Source organism: Tenrec ecaudatus, chromosome X (genome assembly GCF_050624435.1).
Source record: "Tenrec ecaudatus isolate mTenEca1 chromosome X, mTenEca1.hap1, whole genome shotgun sequence".
NCBI classification, from domain to species: Eukaryota; Metazoa; Chordata; class Mammalia; order Afrosoricida; family Tenrecidae; genus Tenrec; species Tenrec ecaudatus.
In genome coordinates, this window is record NC_134548.1 from 132054763 (window position 1) to 132074117 (window position 19355).

The 19355-nt window shown below is 41.9% G+C and overlaps 1 protein-coding gene across 5 annotated transcripts in view; it reads right to left on the reverse strand.

Annotated features, from left to right (window-relative positions):
- LOC142434227 (melanoma-associated antigen B16-like) overlaps positions 1-8725 on the reverse strand; it is a 29245-nt gene extending 20520 nt beyond the window's left edge. For all 5 annotated transcript variants that reach the window (XM_075538933.1, XM_075538929.1, XM_075538932.1 and 2 more), the window contains exon 1: positions 8222-8725. The gene's annotated coding sequence lies outside the window, so the exon portion shown is untranslated. The remainder of the gene's footprint in view (positions 1-8221) is intronic.
- Positions 8726-19355: the final 10630 nt, after the last annotated feature.

Below are 19355 nucleotides of genomic sequence, written 5' to 3' on the forward strand. Positions count from 1 at the left end.
AAGTAATGGTGGTAAGACTTCATCTCAGGTACTTTGGGCATGTTACTGAGAGACGAGTCCCAGGAGTAGGACCGACCTCACACTCGGCCCAGTGAACGATCCTAGGAAAAAGGGGAGGCTCTCAAAATGGAGCAGCAATGGGCTTAAACATAAAGAGTTGACGGTGGTATAAGAGCAGGCAGTGTTTTCCTCTATTTTACATAAGGCCTCTGTGAGTTAAAACTGACTTGACAGCAACTGACAACAACAGTAGATATGTAGTCCTATTTCATCATTTTGATTTGGGAATTCCTAATGTTATATGTGCTAGTGTAGAACTTGAACACAGAACAAGATTCTTCTCACGACTACCCATAATTATTATCGACATAGTCAAACACTTTTGCAAAATCAGTGAAACACAAGTGAACATCTTTCTTATATTCTCTGCTTTCAACCAAGGTCCATCTGGCACCAGCAATGATATCCCTTGTTCCAAATCCCCTTGTGAATCCAGTCTAAACTTCTGGCAGCTCCTTTTCAATGTATTACTGCAACTGCTGTGGGATCAGCAAAGTTTTACTTCCATATGATAGCAATAATATAGTTAGAGAATTTGAGCATTCTGCTAGTTCACTTTTCTTTGGAATGAGTGTGCATATGGATTCTTCCTGTCAGTTGGCCAACTAACTGTCTTCCCAATTCTCTGGCAGAGGCCAGCCAGTAAGTGCTTCCAGTGCTTCATCACCTTGTGGAAACATTTCTTTTGGTATTCTATCAATTCCTGGAGGTTTGTTTGGGCTCATGCTTTCGGGGCATCTTAAATGTGCTCCTTCAGGCCCATTGCTTCTTGCTCATATATGACCACCAGATAATGGTAGAATCTCAACCAGTTCTCCGGGGTACAGTCACGCTGTGTATTCTTTCTATTTTCTTTAGATGCTTCCTGCATCATTCAACATGTTGCCCAGAGAACCTTTCTAGATGGTAACTCAGGCTTGAATTTTTCTCAAGTTCTTTCAGTTTTAGTTATGCCGAGTGTGTTCTTCCTTTTAGTTGTCTAACTCTATGTCGTTGCACATTTCATTATAGTATCTTCTGTATTTTCTCCAGCTGAACAGAGAGTTTCTGTTCACCTCTTTGACTCCATCATTGCATTCATTTGGCTTAGCTACTCTATGATGAAGAGCAGTTTCCAAGCCTCTTCTGACATCCACACAGATCCTTTCTGTCTTTCTTGCTTTTTTATTTACTTTTTATTTCTTCTTGAATAATGTTTTTGGTGTCCTCCCACAGCTCAACAAGTCTTCTCTCATTAGTGCTAAATGTGTCAAATCTGTTCTTGAGATATTCTCTAAGTTTGGGTGGGATATAGTCAAGATTGTATTGTACCTCAAGTGGATTTATTTGAATGTGTTTCCAGTTCAGTCTGAACTTATCTATGAACAATGGATGATATCTTCCAGTCAGCCTCTGCCCTGCTGTTGGTTGCTTACATTGAGTTTCCCCATTGCCTCGGCTCACAGATGTAGTCCATTTTATTTCTCTGTATTCCATCTGAAGAAACCCGCGTGTGTTTTTGAAAAAGGTATTTACTATGGATAAGTGATTGGCTTTGCAAAATTCTATCATGCAATCTCCAGCTTCGTCTCTATCTCCAAGACCATATTTTCCAATAATTGTTCCTTCCTCTTTTCCTTCAACTTTTGCATTCTAAACACCCATAATTATCATTGCCTCCTGATTGCATGTTTGATCAAATTCAGGGTGAAGACACTGGTAGAGTTCTGAGCTCTGGTGTAGTGGGTATGCATTTGTCCAACTACAAGATCAGCAGTTGAAAAGTTGAAAGGGTCAACGCTTTTTACTCCCATGAAAAGTTAGTCTCAAAAACCCACAAGGGCACTTGTACCCTGCCTTACAGGGAGTCAACATCCACTTGATGGCTTGATGGAATCAACATCCACTTGGTGAGCCTTATGAGCTTTTGTGGTTGGTGCACAACCATGAAACACTATAGAGTTATCACCAAGTGCAAGGGTCCCTAGATTTTCTCCTGTGAAACCTTGTAGCATTTGTCTTTTCTTACATTTAAATCTACGATCCATTTTGAGTTCATTGTGAAATATGTAAGCTTTGTGCTGAATTTTTTGCTATCTTCTGTGAATACCTAGTTCCTCTAGCACCATTTGTTGAAGACTATTCTCCCTTCATTGAATTTCCTTTACTCTTTTGGAAAAGACCAGTTGACTATATTTGTATGGGTCTGTGATGTTTTTGATATTGATGTTTTGCATAATCTTTAAGGACTAAACACATTTAAAGTCTAGCTCAAGGACATGTCACAAATAAACAAAACTCACTGCCATGGAGTCATGCTGACTCATAGTGACCCGAGAGAGTCACTGTGGGCATGAGTGGAAAGCCCAGTCTTCCTCCCGTGGAGCTGCAGATCATGAAGATTGCAGTCCAAGTCATAACCACTGCACCATCAGGCCTGAAATCATATCATACGGTAGGAAAACAGAAAAATTAATTACCCTTTGCTGATATTAGTGGCAAAAGAAGCATCCAATTATTGTTGATACAAAATTTCATTTCAAAAGTGTTTTCTAGAGTGCTAAAAATAATAGTAACTATACATAAACACGGCATTCTTCTTAGTACATTTACTTCTTTTATTGGCATGAGTTAGTAATTTGGGGAAAAAAATTCATGTACGTATTTAAGGATGTAGATAAATATGGTTGAGTAAATAGCTAAACATTATATATTATAGTCAAATAATAAAAAAAGGTAAATTGGGTAAAATACACTGTGTGGTAGTGGGCTAGACTTAGAGATCTTTATATGAATTCATTTGTTTCATTAGAGATGGATATATTTTGGATAGATAGATACACAGGTAGATAATGATAGCTATGTACATAAATGGGAGTCTATCACACATCTGTTGGTTTGTAGTGTTTTTGTGTTGGTGTACTACTGGAAGCTATGTCACCGATATTTCAAATACCGACATGGCGGTCATGCACGGTGAACGGGTTTCAGTGGAGCTTTCAGACTGAGGTCTGATCACTAAGGAGGAATAGTTTGTCCATTGCTGAAGGATTAGCCCCAGTTAACCTCATGAGCAGCAAAGGAACATGACAATTTGTGCACAAGGAACATGTCATTTTATTCGAATCGAACAGCACAAGGAACGTGTCAATTTAGTCAAATTGTGCACATGAGTTTTTAGAGATTCAAATTAGAATACAATTTTTTAAAATTAGTATTAAAACCCTCCAAATTAAATACACTGTTGTGTTAGTCAGATGGGTTTTAGAAGACTTGGATAATCACGTCTTGTTACATTCTATACAAGTATTAGCTTTGGAGTAAAGTTTGGGTCAGAGTCTTTCCAGGAAGTCTCCCAGACAAGTTTCCCAGACTTAGACTTGATCAGGATCTTTGGAAACCAGAATTGCATGAAGTTCCTCCACGCCTTTCAGCTCTTTACTCCATTTCCCTCCTTGGTTTCTGCCTCAACTTTCAATCAATTCTGAGAAGGATTTGCCTGTGGGCCAGCCTCGTGTATCCCATGGTGATGGGAGAAGATGGCACAGGTGTTTTATTCTATAGCAGGTCATTTTGGACATGGTCTTGATTAATTAATTAATTAATGTCCAGTGACTTCCACTATGTTTGGACATGTGAGCATCATCCTTTTCTTACCATCTCTCATAATAAAGATTTTCTGCAATAAAGCCACTCAGTTAGTATCCACATACACCTCACAAACAATGAAGGAAGGTTCCAGGGAGAGAGAATTGAGAAGGAAAGAAAGGGGTCAATCAGGTCATTTACGTTCTTACATTCTTTGGAAAAGACTTACAATAAAGTGGACAGGACTTGATGGGCTTTTTGTTAAATCAAAGAGTAAATTCACTGCTTACCAGAGAATTAGTAAATCCAAAATACTGAGTGAATTGGATGATGATAGATATAGTAGTAAGCGCCACACTTAGCCTCTTTTTCTAACCCCAGGCAGACCTTTGGGCCTAGAGCAGCGGTTCTCATGCTGTGGGTCACGACCTCTTTTGGGGCCGCCTAAGACCACACGACACCACACAAATATTTCCCGATATATTATTATGTATTGTTTTGTGAGTAATCACTATGCTTTAATTATGATCAATTTGAAACAATGAAAATACATCCTGCATATCAGATATTTACAGGACGATTCATAACAGTAGCAGAAGTACAGTGATGAAGTAGCAACAAAAATATTATTATGGTTGGGGCGTCACCACCACATGAGGTACTGTATTAAAGGGTCGCGGCATTAGGAAGGTTGAGAACCCCTGGCCTGGAGACACTTGTGAGGAAGGCAAGGATAGATTGTCCCCATGAACAGAGCCTAAGATGATCATCACAGCAAATCGTACAAGAAGAAGGTGATTGTTCAGCAAGAAGGCTACATTACTGGGTTTGTGTAAAGCTCCACTAATATGTACCCTCGACATGCTTTTTAAAACACTCATTATGAATGCCTTTCATCAAGCACAAAAAGAAAGACATTTTACAAATGCAACTTGAAAATCTATTTTCTGTGCACTGGCAATTTGGGTGTTTTGATTTTATAGAGTCTAGGAATTAAGAAATAAAAAGAAAATTCTAAGACATACATTAAACTGTATAAATGCGGACAAGTACAAAAAGCAAACCCAAACTCACAGCCACTGTGTCAATTCCAACCCATAATGATTCTATACAAGGGTTTCTGAAACCGAATATCTTTGCAGAAATAGACAGCCTTAGCTTCCTTCTGTGCAGGGGCTCCTGAGTTTGAAGTGTCCACCTTGTGGCTAGCAACAAAATTCCTAACACAAACTGCCCTCGGGGCTCCTTACAGAGTAGGCTCTGACTCATAGCAGCCCCATAGAGCCCAGTCAAAGTGCCTGCAGGGGAGTCTGAGACACTAACCACAGGGCCGTTATGAGTCAGCATGAACTCCAAGTCAGTGAGGTTGGGTTTAGGGTTTGTTTTGGTTTTTTTACTCTTTTAGGAGGAGAAAGCCTATCTTTCTTCTGCAGAGCAGTTGGTGGTTTTGAACTGTTGACCCTGTGCTTAGCAGCCCTATGCATCATCTAATAGTGCACCAGAGCTCACCAAGCGTAAACATAGGGCATAGAAAATAGTTTTTAGCTAATAATTCATTAAAAATATAAGAAAGAAGGCTAGTAATGAAGGATTGAAGGACTTTAAATAATATTCTTATTTTTGTTTTCTTTGTGTTTTTAAATAAAGTTCATATTGAATGCATTGTATTTCCACTTTGCATTAAAAATATTGACTATTCTTAGGATCAAATGTGTTGTCAAGGAAAGAATAGAGTATAATTTGGAAACGGAAAAGACAGTGTGACTTACAGGCTTCAACAAAATTTAAAAGCAAAATAAATCACCTTCAATGTAGGGAAGGAAGGCAAATACTTTTTGATTTATGATGATCAAATGGTAATTACTACTTTCCTTAATGGTGAATGTTCCATTTTAATTTGCCTTCAAAATATGGTTTGGAAAAACACCTGATTCATGAAAAATCCTGGGAGATACTATTCAGCTCCTATTTTTTTCATATCATAATATTCCTATTGACTCTATGTATAATATTCAAATAAACCTGACACATAAGATACCACCCATTCAGGGATTTCATGAGAAAAGCTGAATGGCGGCAATTAAAAAAAAATTTGTGAAAAACATCTGAATGGCAGGAAGAAATGCCGTTTAGCAAAATAAACGTATGAATTGTCCAACTCCTCAAATAGGTCCATCTGAAATAACTTGAGTTTTTACTAAGTGCCTTTGTCACAAAAATTACAGATAGTTAATTCTCAATTCCCAGACGGGGACATTGTTCTTAGTTGCTGTCGAGTTGGCTCAGCATCGTCTTATGTTTAACAGAAAGAAATGTTGCCCAGTTTTGTGCCACCTTCAGGATCTTTGATAGGTTTGAGTCACAGCACAGCTGAGGCCATCTTGTCATGCCATCTCCCTGAGAGTTTCCTTTGATCCTCTACTTTTCCCCTGGATGTCCTGCTCTAGTCATTGCTATTGGCACATCAAAAGGTCCACTTTGGTATCACTACCTTCTTCCAATTTGGGTTCTGTGTCTTCTAAGACTGATTTCTCATTCTTCTGAAAACTCACGGTATATTTAATATCCCTTAATAATTGTGAGCACATTACAAATTCTTCAATTCTTCTGTCATCTCTTTTAACTATCCAGCTCTGGCATGCATTTGAGATGATTAAGAAGATTATTGCTTGCTGTCAGGAGCATCTTAGTCATCCAAGCAATTACTGCTCTTCTATCAATTTGATGAGGATTTTTGCAACAGATTTGCCTAATGGATTTTTAGTTTGGTGTTTTAAATGCTGCTCACAGGGAAGTTGGTTGTTTATCAAGTAGAATGAAAATGGCAAAAATTCCATTTCCTCCAGGGAATAGCGTAGAAGCAAGCATATCTCAGATACAGATCTGAATCTTAAATTACTATTACTTCTGAATCATTCTCAGAACATTGAATGCTGGGTACAAGACACAGGTACTAAAAATTTTTGTAGTTTGTTTCTCAGATTCGTTATGGAAGTGAAATTTCTGACAAAGTTAGTGTTTAAAAGGTTTTTTTTTTCCTTTCTAAGCTTACACATGCCTTTTAGAACATGCAGATTCTAATTTTAAAACACCAGGTTTATTAGTAGTTTTAAGTACTACTTTTCAAGTGATACTTTTCAAGAGGAAGTGGACTTAACTGAGTTAGAGTGTCATAAAAGTTGTTGTTGTTGTTGTTATTGTGTATCGTCGGGTTAATTCTGACTCATAGCAATTGCATCTGACAGTGTGGAACTGGCCTCCTAGAGTCCTAGACTGAAACTTTTGTGGTAGGAGATCAGCAGGTCTTTGTCTTCCATGGAAATACTTAGGGGCTCAGATCACCAGTCTGTGGTGAGGAGCAGAGGGCTTAATCACTGCACCACCCATGCAGCTAGGAGACTCCTAATGCAAGGCTGTGCTTATATGCATGGCCAAGCTTGGCAGCTGTATATCGATTACTTTCTTCATATGGCCAAGTATTTGAGCAACTTCTTGACTTTTATATTTTAATTCATTTTGGGTTTCATAGGATTTGTATATGCATTATTTTAGCAAAGTATATCTCTACCCACTATCCTAATTTTCCAAACTCGGACACAAGTTGTGTCCTGAAATTAGAAGTGAAGAAAGAAGATATATTTATTTTTTCAGTATTTTTCTTGATGCAGGATTCACATATCATACACTTCCATGAATAAATGGCTTTTGAAAAGGATTGTCAGTTCTGGTGCTCCCTCCCACCTCTCCCATTCACTGTTTGCTCCTCAATTCCCCCTCATGCTCCCCTATCCCCACCACACGCAGTCCACATCCCTGATAAAGCATTGCATGTGTTTTATTGGTATGCAGCCACTCCTGTGCTTCAGGAACTGGGAAACACAACAAAAACAATAAGGAAATAAACAAAACCCAACGGCAAGAAGAAAATACTACTACTAAAGTCTAAATGAAGTGTAGGAAATAAAAGACTACCAACAATATATAAAAGACCAGAGAAGACATGTGTGTCTTGGTACAAACAAGAAATGCTTGAGCCCAGAGCAAATTCAGGTTGGGCCAAAGGGAGGTCAACTGAACAAGTGTCATATTATACCATGGTTCGATCCCCCATAATCCAGTAATATTTCCTTTTCTACTTCCCAAACACATGCCTCTTTCATCAAGGGAATACTATTTTTTAAATCATTTTATTGGGGGCTCATACAACCCATCACAATCCATAATCCATCCATTGTGTCAAGCACATTTGCACATGTGTTACCCTCATCCTTCTCAAAATATTTGCTCTCCACTTAACCCCTTGGCATCAGCTCCTCATTTTCCTGCTCCCTCCCCTTGCCCCCTCCCTCATGCACCTTAGAAAATTTACACATTAGTATTATTTTGTCATGTCTTTCACTGTGCAACATGTCCCTTCACTCACTTTTCTGTTGTCAGTCCCCCAGGGAGGAGGTTGTCTGCTGATCCCTGTGATCAGTTCCATCTTTCCACCTCACCCTCCCTCCACCTTCCACCCTGCACCCTCCCTCCACCCTTCACCCTGCACCCTCTGTCCACCCTCCACCCTGCACCCTCCCTTTATAGCCCCTCTCACCACTGCTCCTGAAGGGGTCCTCACCCTGGAAGGGAATAGGAGTCAAGTTGGAGGCAGCAGTGTGGTGCGTAGTTGGCCTGGGACAGACTCTGAGATGCGCAGCAAGCAGAGAGATGATGAGGGATGTGACTCACCCTGCGTCTGGGAGGGGCGCGGGCGGGTGGGCCTGGCAGTGGCGCCAAACCGGTTGGGGGAAGGGGGGGCGACCCTGGTTCCGGGGCGGAGTCGGTAGATGTGTGTGGGGGGTGGGGGGGGGGGACGGTCGTCGCTGGTTCTGGGCAGTGTCAGTTGGTCTTTGGGTGGTCGCCTGGGAGCCTCCTCGAGGGGTAAGGCGGCCCATCTCCACCACCTTTCCGTCCGCTCCGCTCCGAGGGCCTGTAGTGGCTTCCTCACCACCGCCCCGCCGGGCCCTGGTCGCAGCATCTTTCCCGCAGGCGCTAGGCGAAGCGGGGTTTGGGTGCTGGGTCAGTGCGCCCACTGGCGCGCGCTTCCTGCAGGGTGTCAGAGGCCTCAGAGGTGCGTCCCTGGATGGGCGGCTCAGCGCGGCGGGGGGTGGCGGTCTGGGCTGCTCCTTCCGCCCTTCCTCCTTCTCCCAAGAGCCTCCCCAGGCCCCCACCCCTTCCACACGCCTTCTTCCCACTGAGTCAGCTTGCTCTGCTCTCTCCCTCCTGGCTCCCCTCCTGGTCCTCATGAGGGCCCCTCTTGCCGCTTGCCCGACCTTGGGGACATTGAGGTGGGGGCGACCCCTCAGCCTGGGAGGGATGATGGCAAGGGGTTCAGCCTAGCCCATGCTCTGGGCGCCATGGGTGTCAGGGCGACTGCAGCGCGTGGTCCCCGGGCTTTGCGGGACACCTCGCCCCCTTCTCTGTGCCCTCAAGCATAGGCGTAGGCAGAGCTGCGGGTCTGTGGTCTCCAGGCTGTGGCTGAGGTTCAGCATCAGGGCCAGGTGGCCCTCCACCTCCTCCGCTCTGCCATCCTGACCTGTTGAGTTAGCGCTGAGGTTTAAAGATCCTCCCTTGGGGGTGCGAGGGGGGGGTCTCCCCAGTCAGGCTGGGTTCTGGGCTGTGGGCCACAGGGGAGAGTCTTCGGGAGGGGGGCCTCGTCCCCCTCTCCTCCTCCCCTGGACCCTGACTCCTGGCCCCCACATGTGTGCCCAGGACCACCGGCCCAGTGGTCCCAAGCAGTGGGAACCCAGGGGCAGCTGTGTAGACCTCCAAACATCTTGTGTCTTAGTGGCTGGAAACCCAGCTTGGACGCCTGTGAGAGAAAAATTTGTTTTTAAATTTAAAAAAAGGGAATACTATTAAATGAAAAAAGGAACTTAGTATTTTTGCCTGTCCTATTTGTAACGTCTAGAAAGAACTACCTTGCATGTAGTAGGTGGACAAAGATTCTTGTTCAATAAATTAACATACTAGAAATGAATCCCTCTCTGGTAGACCGCTTATCTCTAAGTTCTCTTCAGTTAGTTGATCTCAACCTATATAAACTTAGTTACCATTTGAAGGCTACCATTTATATGAGGAGCTCCATGCATTATAAAAAAATCATTTAAAGAAAAGAAAGTAACACAAGTATTTAGCTGTGAGATCTTACAAAGAACTCAAAAGTGCATAATTCCTGGGCAAATGTTAACAATTTGAGGACACATTTGCAAAAGATATTCGTGATCATGGCACATCACCCATAACACCCGATGTCACATCTGCTAATATGTGTTTTATGAATATCAACATTTACTTCGCCACAGAATTGTATTCCATCTTAAGTGAATATTTCACATTCATGTATATTTTGATACTGTGATAGTCACATATATAATCCTTGGATATTTATTGAGTAGCCATTTACAAGACTGCTATATGCACAATTCAAAAATACTTGACATTTGGAATGTGCTTTGCATATAATCATTGGTTTTAATTTATGCATTACCCTTTAAGTAAATCTCTCTGTGTATTATATGTCTGATAATACTATAAATGAGTGATGCTGTACCAGTGCATGTTTTGATTATTTGTCCACTGAAAATGGAGAATATTGACTCCTTCTGTTGAAGATAAAGTAAAAGACAATATTGGGGATTTGATTAAGATATTGAAATAAAATCAAGTTATAATCCTGGCATCATTAACTTTACTGAAGGGTAAAAACAAGCATGTCAAGAATTCACTTATATATATATACTAATTGACATAACATATTAGTTTTATTAATATCAATTTACAGATCATTAATTGTGGGGGGAGGTCAGATGCTTACAGAAATCCTCCCTGAAGATAGTCAGTCACCAGTGAGTAGGCCCAGCTCCCTGCTATTAAGGACAATGGACAGGCCTGCAGTCATCTATTTGGTTCCAGTAGGTGGACTTCACACCCTACTGATAATGGTTCTTATGGAGATCCAGAGAACAGATCAAACCCCCTCCTTGACATCCAAAGTTAAGCTGCCATCTGAATCTAGAATCCGCCCATCTTTTCACATGTATACCCACAATCACACCTCTTCCTTTTGGGTGAATGCCCCTAGACCACACCCTCTCATTGGTGTATAACCTATAGTGCAACCACTTCCTGTGAGGGATGGCTTTACCTGTAATTATTGGGCCTGAAAGCCCCAAAGGTATGTAGGACTGGATTAGCTCCCTGGCTCCTCCCTTGACCTCTCCTGGGCTCCCTCTCCCCTGTTTCCCTTCCCTTCCCTTGTCCTCCTTCCCTTCCCTTCCCCTCCATGTGGGCCAAGCAGAGCTGAGGTGAGCATTGCTACCATGAAATGTGTCTGACTCCATTATTTGGCTCTATCTTTTCTCTCATGCTCCGATGACTTTAATTATATAAATACCTCAACCGTACAATTGTGCTTCCTGAACCCATGATTAGTGGAGTTGGGCTGGCACCCCCTCAATTCAAAGCACACTTAGTGTAAAACAAATCAGTCCAATAGGGTCGTGTTTATTGAGGATTAATTGTGATCATGGTGTTCTCCCATAATTAGCATAATAAGGCATACCACCTAGCCTTCTTTTTTTGGTTTGTTTTTCTTATTGTACTTTAAAAAATCATTGTATTAAGGTCTGTTACAGCTCTTATAATAATCTATACATCAGTTGGTGCAAGCACGTTTGTATATATGTTGCCATCATTATTTGGTAGACATTTACTTTCTCTTGAGCGCTTGGTGTCAGCTCCTCATTTCCCATCTCCCCCTTGTCCCCACCTTTGTGGCCCCTTAATAAATCATAAATTAATCTTATTTTCATAACTGACACCATCCACTGTCTCTTTCTGTTGTTCATCTCCCTGGGGGTGGGGTGCGGTTATGTGTCAACCATTGCAATCAGTTCCCATTTCATCCCCTGCTTGTCCTACCTTCCACCTACCCTCCTGGTAGCACTACTCCCATTCCTCTTCCTGGATTCCATGTATTGTGAGATCGTGTATCTTATATGGACCTGTCTGTGCACATGCTCCTGTTCTAGCCCACAGAGAAAGGCAGTAGATGCGTCATTGTAGTGAGGTGGTGGGGGTGGTGAGGAAGCCAAGAGAAACCAGAGGGGTATTTTGCGTTTCACTGGTGCTTTACTGCACCCTGATTGGCTCCTCCCTTCCCTGTGACCCCTCTGAGAGGGGATATTCTATTGTTTACCGTTGGGCTTTTGGGTCTCTGCTCTAACCCCTCTAGTTCTCAAAAGTATGTTTTTTGTTTGTTTGTTTGTTTGTTTGTTTGTTTGTTTTGGGTCTTCTGATGCCTGTTACCCGGTCCTTGTGACGCCTCCTGGTCACATAGGTTGGTGTGCTTCTTCTATGTGGGCTTCTTGCTTCTCTGCGAGATGGCCGCTCATTTCACTTAAAGCCTATACGAACCCAGATGCTATCTCACTTGCTAGCTTTCTTCACCACATTTGCTTATGCACCCATTTTGTCTTCAGGAATTGTGTCTGCAGGGTGAGCATCACAGAAAGCCAGGTTGTTAGACCAAAGAATTGTTGCATTGAGGGAGAGCATGCGCAGAGCCCCACATTCTGTCCACAACCTCAGTGAATTGACATATTAATGCATGTGCATGGCCTATAACCCTATTGTTATGAATAAATGCTTTCACATTTGTACACTCCTATGCTTATACCTCTATTCGCATCTTTGCTTCCTAGATTATTCGCCTGTTTCCTTTTACCTTCCTTCTGCCCGACCATCATACTCACCTCTTGGTAATTCTTGCTCACCCTACTTGCGCCTCTTGGTAATTCCTTTGAGGTAGATTGCTGTTGCTCCCACACCCTCAAGATCTCTATGTTTTCCTTGTTATTGATTTTACTTCCCTAGTTGTTCCCTGTCTATGGCATTGTTTGTTCGTCACTCCCTTTCTCTGCCTCCTTCTCCCCCCATTCCTTCCGGGACCATCCGTCCCTTTGCTTTGGCCTTAAGCTTCTTCCCATGTCTAGCTTATGTACGCAAATAAGCAACCAAACTATAAGAAGCCAAAGAATTAAAAGAGAAAGGAAAAAAAAGCCATTCAGAACAAAACAAAAAGGAAACAATAAACAAAACAAGAGCATACATAATTCCAGGTCTGTTTGCTGACCTTTATGATGGTCTCCACCCTGGTCCTGAGGGAATTCCAAGAGTCCCCCTCCTCGACTGAAGTCTATTGTTTGACTCTTCAAGGGCTTTTTGGCTTTCCTTTGTTCCCATTGCTGATCTATTATATCCCCTTCTGGGTTAGCCCAGTTGTGGGGCTTTCAACTGGACAAACTCCCGGGTGTGTCCACAGTCTTGTCCTCTGTCACGGTTTGCTCCAGTGTGGGAAAAACAGATCTTGTTCTGTTGTCACCTGTAAAGTCCTCTCTGAGCCTTAGCAGAGACGATGACCCCTGGGTGTGGTGTGCCAATACGGGGTCTAGACCATCCCTGTCGCTTTTCCCTTCTTGGTTTGTTTCCTGGTGGGTGTGGCATGCCGGCCCCTTCCCCCAACCTGTAGGTTTAGTGTTGTTCTCTGTGCCACAGACTTCTAGGGAGGGAAGTTACTTTTGTTCTGATTGGGGAGGGCACCCATGTAACCCAATCTTTTCATACGTTTCTCCACGTGGCTTCATGCCCTCAGAATCTGGTGTGCTGTGGTGGAGTCTGCATGCACACGCCCAATTCTGTGAGGTCGTAAACAATACTCTCCCCCTGGGTGGTTTAGTGCCCTGCTCCCCCATGGCATCATCCCCCACCTCCCATCCCCTTTTCTCCTTCCCACATTCCCCTTTGTGTTGGAACAACATGTATTTCTTTGAGTTTGGTCTGATCTCCAACCGACTGCCTATATCTCGCCCTGTAGAGTGAAAGAGAGGAAAGAGAAGTGGCATTTGTTCTATACCTACTGTGCTGATTATACTTACCTCAGGGGACTCATGTTGTACTTGACCTTTTGTGTTTGGTTAACCTCACTTAGCATAATTTCCTCCAACTCATCTCGTGAAATGACTTATTTCATGTGCTCATCAGGGCTTTGTAGTGATTCATAGTAATCCATTGTGTGTACACGCCCGAGTTTACTAATCCACTCATCTATTGATGGAAATTTAGGTTGTTTCCAATTCTTTGCGATCATGAATTGAGCCACAATAAACATGGAAGCACAGAAAAATGGTCGTGTTTTATTTCTTACCTTTTCTAGGTATATGCCCAGTATATAAGTCATAAGTAGCTCAATTTCCATTTGCTTTAAATATTGTCAGATCACTTTCCACAGGGGCTGTATGTATCTACAAGACCACCAGCAGTGGAGGAGAGTTCCTATTTCCCCACAACCCCTCCAACATTTGTTATTCTCTGGTTTTCTGATTTGGGCTATGGTCAGAGGTGTGAGATGGTATCTCATGGTTGTTTTAATTTGCATTTCTCTGATGGCTAATGATCGGGAGCATTTTCTCATATGTTTATTGGCCATTCAGGTCTCCTCTTTGTGAAACTTCTGGACAGGTCTTTTGCCCACTTCCTCAGGGGGTTTACTGTTTTCCACTTTTTGCAAGCTTGAAGGGTATTGTATATTTTAGTAATAAGCCCTTTGTCTGCTGTGTCATTGCTAAAAGTCCACTCCAGGTCTGTGGGGCCTCTTGCTACCCTCTTGGTGAAATCTTTCGATGTACACAGGTGTTTTACCTTAGTATAAACTGGTGTTTTACCTCAGCATATCCCACTTGTTGTTCTCAAGTTCCCCTGTTTGTGTACTCTCCCTATTACATTTAGCCTATGCATTCTGGATCAAGGTTCTTAGGTTTGTCCTGATTCCTTCGTTGGTGGTCCTGATAGTTTGGAGTTTTACCTCTAAGTCTGTGTGATCCACTGTAAGTTTGTTCTTGTGCATGGATTGAGGTACATATCTTGTTTCAATTTTCCACAGGTGGATATCCAGTGCTTCGAGCACCATTGTTAAAAAGGGCATCTGCTTCCCACTTGATGTTTTTTGGGCCTTTGTCAAAAATGCTGATGGCTTTATTGCCGGGTGTTCTGTTCTTTTCCATTGGTCTGAGTATCTGTCATTATGCCAGGACCATGCTGTTTTGACCACTTTGGCAGTATATTAGGTGTAAATGTTAGGTAAAGAGAGCCCTCTGACTTTGTCTTTCTTCTTGAGGGGTTCTCTAATTCTGGGTTTCTTCCCTCGCCATATGAAATTGGTGGTCAGCTTTTCCAATTCTTTGGAGAAGGTTGTTGGCATTTGAATCGGGATAGCATTAAACTTATATAGTGCCTTAGGTAAGAATGAGCTCTTTACAATATTGAGTCATCTGATCTCCGACATGGGGTACTCTTCCATTTTTGGTCTCCTAAGTAGGTTCCTGTAGTTTTCCATGTATAAGTCTTTTGGGGTTTTTTTTATGGTTGGTTTGTTAAATATATCCCTAGATATTTCAATATCTTCTTGGCTATTGTGAAGGTTGCTGCCTTCTTGATCTTCCTTGATCTTGTCTGATGTATATAGCAAACCAAGAGACTTCTATTTGTTGAGCTTGTATCCTGCCGTTCTTCCAGATTCCTCATTGAGGAGTTTTTGGATTTTCAATGTATAGAATCATGTCATCTGCCATTAGCAATCGTTTCACCTCCTCCTCTCCCAGTTAGATAAATTTAATGTCCTTCTACTGTATTATGTTGTTGGCTAGGACCTCCAGTTCAATGTTAACTAGAAGTGGGGACAAATGGCATCTTTGTCTGGTCCCTCTTTTCAGTGGGATTGTTTTAGTCTTTTCTCCATTGACTATGATGTTGGCTGTTGACTTTTTGTAGATAGCTTGTATTATTTTGAGGAATTTTCCTTCCTTTCCTATCTTCTTAAGTGTCTTATTTAGGAATGGGTGTTGGATATTGTCAAATGCTTTTTCTGTGTCTATAAGTATTATAATGATAAAAATATCAATATTATACTTTTTCTCCTCAATGTGGTATATAATATTGATAGCTTTTCAAATGTTAAAAACCAACCCTGCATCCCTGAGATGAATCCTACCTGATCATGGTGGATGATATGTTCTATATACTTTTGTTTTCTATGGGCCAATATTTTGTTAAGGATTTTGCATCTATGTTCATTAGAGGTATTGGTCTCTAGTTCTTTATTCCTGTGAGATCCTTGCCCTGTTTGGGTATCAAAGTTATACTGGTTTCATAGAATGAGTTTGGGAGCTTGCCATCCTTTTCTATGGTCCAGAATAATTTGAGGAGGACTTGTGTCAACTCTTCCCTGAAGGCTTTGTAGAATTCTCCTGTGAAGGCACCTGGCCTGGGAGCATTTTTCGTTGGTAGTTTCTTGATAACCACATCTATTTCTTCTTTTGTTATTGGTGTGTTGTGGTTCTTTACCTCTAACTGGGATAATCTAAGGAGGGATTCTTTTTCCAGGTATTTGTCTATGTCTTCCAGGTTGTTTAATTTTTTAGAATAAAGACTTTTGCAGAACTTTGTGATTATCCTTTTAATCTTGTTGGGGTCTATTGTGATTTCCCCTGTTTCATCTCTCATCCTGGTTATTGATGTTTGCTCCTTCCTTTCCTTGGTTAGGCTTGCCAGCGGTCTGTTGATCCTTTCACAAAAACACATTTTTTCAGTAGAGATCTTTTTTCATTGTTATTCTGCCTTCCCATTCATTTAACTCTGCCCTGGCTTTTATTGTTTCTTTCTTTCTTTTTTTTTTTTTTGCTATTGGAAGGGTTGTTCTGTTGACTGTCTTCTAGTTACTGGAGGTTTTGTGATAGCACACCAATCATATTTATATTTATATAGCTGGTTATATGAATATATTTTAATCCTGGGAAGTCTCCCCACTACCTCATGGAACAGAGAAAGATGCCCCTAATTCAATTTGCATTCATGAATTTGTTTAAATGCCAGGGTTGAAGAGAAGTAGCTGTGTTGATCTAATTAACATTCGCCGTTCAAAATATTGTCTTTAATTAACGAAAGAATTTCAGTATGATTTGTGCATGATATCAAATAAAGAACACTTTTCACATTTTATAGAGGATTGCAAAGGCAGATGCATTTAAAAGTCAGCATGATGAGATAGCAGTAAGTTGAACTTTGCACTTAAATTCTTTGTGTGTGTGTGTGTCCTGAGAAAACTAAGCAGGCGTTTAGTCTGGCCACTACCATATTACCTGGACCTCACACCAAGGATATATGTATACAGTATCTTCTTTTTTATGCCTCTTTTGAACTTTTTTGAGCTTACCTCAATGGACTCATGCAGTACTTGTCCCTTTGTGCTTTATTTACTTCACTTAGCATAATTTCCTCCAGTTGTTCGCAAGCAGCGATGTGCTTCATGCGTTCCTCACTGGTTTTTAGGGATGCGCAATACTCCACTGTATGCATGTACCACAGTTTTTTAATCCATTGGTCTGTAGATGGAAATTTCTGCTGCTTCAAATTCTTTCCATATATATCTGAATAGATATAGTGGATATCTACCTGCAGAAAAATGAAACAAGATCCTTATCTCACTCCATGCACAAGAATAAATTCAAGGTGGATCACAGAACTTGAAGTAAAACCCTAAACTACTAGGGCCATCAGTGAGGGAATTGGGACCAACTTGAGAACTTTGGCGCAGGGAATACATATGTTAACAGAAATAGGGAAGGACACAAACACAGAGGAGGCACAAATTGACAAGTGGGATATACTGATGATTAAACACCTGTGTACATTGAAAGAATTCACCAAGATAATAATAAGAGAGTCCACGAACTCTCAAAAACATCCTTAGCAATGACACATCAGATAAAGGCCTTATTACTAAAATCTACAATACTTTGCCAGCTTACAATAAGAGAAAAACTAACTGCCCACTGAGGAGGTGGGCAAAGAACCTGAACAGAAGTTTCACAAGGGCAGAAATTCGAATGCCCAATAAACACAAGAGAAAATTTTCCAGACCTTTAGCCATAAGAGAAATGCAAATTAAAACCACGAGGCGATATCACCTAACCCCTCAAAGATAGCCCAATTGAAAAAATCAGAAAACAACAAGTCTGAGGGGCTGTGGGGACACAAGCACTCTCATCGACTGCTGGTGAACCTGTAGACATGTACAGCCACTATGGAAATCAATCTAGCGGTATCTAAAACAGATGGAAATCGAGTTACCATGTGACCCAGCAATCCCCCAATTGGACATATACCCAGAAGAAGCAAGAAACAAACCACAGCCAGACTTCTGTGTGCCAACGTTCATCACGGCACAGTTCACAAATGCAAGGAGTTGGAAACAACCCAAACTCCCATCAATGGATGAGTGGATTAAAACACTGTTGTACATACATTCAATGGCGTGCTATGAATCACTAAAAAGAAGTGATGAACGTATGAAGTGTATCACTACATGGGAAGAACTGGAGGAAATCATGCTACGCAAACATGAGTCTTCTGCAGAGGGAAGCTTTAAAAAATGCAAAAGGGGCATAGGGAAAAAGTTACTGTATACAAACATTCCTGGGGCAAGGACCAGTTAGTGTGGTAGGGGCTAGACCAAATCCAGGGATACATATGGTAGCCAACTAAAAAGGAGGGGTGGAAAGGTAAAAAATTTTTTAAATGCGTAGCTGGGGAACAGGGTGCTAACCCACCCAAGGGGAGAGAATTGTTTATATCTCCACAGGGAAAGAGGGATCAGCCTTCAACCCAGTGCTCCAAGATGTGAATGCAACATGCCGGTATGGAGTAAGGAACCAGTGGAGAGGTCTGAGTGGTCAGCCCCAATCCCAAATACATGGACAGGTTCCATTCCACCAACAAGAATTTACTTCAGAGGAAAACACTGAAGCTTAAGCTCAGGGAGCGGGACATGTTTGATGAAAGCACAGGGGAGCAAATGAAGGGGGAGGAAGAAAGAGTAGAGCACATCCTGGCACACCAAGCCTTGACGGTGATTGACAGAGCAACCAATCCACAGGAAAACCATATGGCTGGTCCCAGTGTGAGACAAGACGCCCCTCACTGACTCATAGACCAATAAGGGACAACACTGGAGACAGTGTGGCAATTGAATCCCATCTGATCCCACCACATCTGAGCAAAACACTAAGGGCTTGCAACAGAACATCAAAGGAACAGAGCAACGACGCCCCCATGGAATACCAAAAATAGACTTTGGGGCCATGGCTTGGCACCCCATCAGACTCAACCTAAAACACTCCTAAAACCCAAAAAACAGACCATTTACTAACTACAAGCTTTTTTGTTGTTGTTGTTTTCTTTTCTCTTCTTTTGTTGCTTGTTTTTGCTTAGTCTTGTTTTTGTGCATGTTATTATCTCCCCAGATCTTTCTAAATTAGATTGGATGGATGAACAATCTGAAGGAGAATACAACGGAACTGAGTTCCAGGGAGACATGGGAGTGTGGGAGGGGGGAAAAGGAAGTGGTGTTAACAAACCCAGGGAAAAAGAACAGCAAGTGATCCAAATCGGTGGTGAGGAGGGTGTAGGAGGTCTGGAAGTGCATGATCAAGAGTACTGTAATTCCTCTTGAGGAATTGCTGAAACCCAAATGAGGGCTGAGCATGATACTGGAACAAGAAAGTATAAAGAAATAGAGGAAAAAGCTAGGAGGCAAAGGGCATTTATGGAGGTCTAAATAAAGGCATGCACAT